The sequence below is a fragment of the Antechinus flavipes genome, chromosome 4 (assembly GCF_016432865.1).
Source record: "Antechinus flavipes isolate AdamAnt ecotype Samford, QLD, Australia chromosome 4, AdamAnt_v2, whole genome shotgun sequence".
NCBI classification, from domain to species: domain Eukaryota; kingdom Metazoa; phylum Chordata; class Mammalia; order Dasyuromorphia; family Dasyuridae; genus Antechinus; species Antechinus flavipes.
Genome location: NC_067401.1, coordinates 184,568,750 through 184,569,596, shown reverse-complemented (window position 1 = coordinate 184,569,596; position 847 = coordinate 184,568,750). Strand labels below are relative to the sequence as shown.

At 44.4% G+C, this 847-nt stretch overlaps 1 non-coding gene across 1 annotated transcript; it reads right to left on the bottom strand.

The window, feature by feature from the left end:
• Nucleotides 1–451: 451 nt before the first annotated feature.
• On the bottom strand, nucleotides 452–523 carry TRNAP-CGG (transfer RNA proline (anticodon CGG)). The gene has a single exon. It is a non-coding gene; the product is annotated as a tRNA-Pro (tRNA).
• Between the last annotated feature and the right edge of the window lie 324 nt (nucleotides 524–847).

The following is an 847-nucleotide window of genomic DNA, read 5'->3' as shown; positions in this document are numbered from 1 at the left end:
GTTTATCGATTTGTATAACTGTTATTTGAAAATTCTTTACACTGAATTTGGGGAAAGTAGCAAAGGTTTAAACCTTCAGGTTAAAACTGACCAATTGATTTTAATTAACTAGAGAATAAAATACAATATTCTTAGTCTGACTTCATGTTATATAGCAAACCTTATTTTTTATTATTCCACTCAGGAATTCTCTGCCACTCACTATCCCTTGAGCTTGGGTTTCTATATGCTCATTTTTGCAAAGCTGAAAGGTTTTTGATTGATTTTTTTTTCTTTAAAATGCTCACCCAAATTCCTTTCCCTTTTCATTCTTCAGGGACCGCTAAACTCGAGTCCGTCCCCAAAAATGTCATTTTCCTCCCCACTTTCTTCTTTCTGTCTCACTCACAGGTAACACGACCACATTTTCCAGGTTTTTTGGAGTTATGTTAAGAATTAAAATGACAAAAATGGGCTCGTCCGGGATTTGAACCCGGGACCTCTCGCACCCGAAGCGAGAATCATACCCCTAGACCAACGAGCCGACAAAATAGTAAGGCTAGAGAGAAACTTCTGAAGCTGTGTATGGTATGTATGGCTGTGAGCCGAGAGAGTGAATTTCTAGGATCTTCAATTTAGAGCGAGACTTCAGCCACCCCCCCCCCCCCCCCCCCCCGAAGACTAGAATTGAGGACGCCTGGCCCCGAACTTAGATTCCGAGCTACCGCTTCTTCCAGGAAACAACGCCTTTGTTGGAAGTTGGAAGAATGGGAGGGGTCCTCAACTCCGCCCCTTGTCCCCTTCGATCTCCCCGATCTCCCCTCTCTCCCCTCTCCCTTTTCCCCGATCTCCCCTCTCCCCCCTCTCC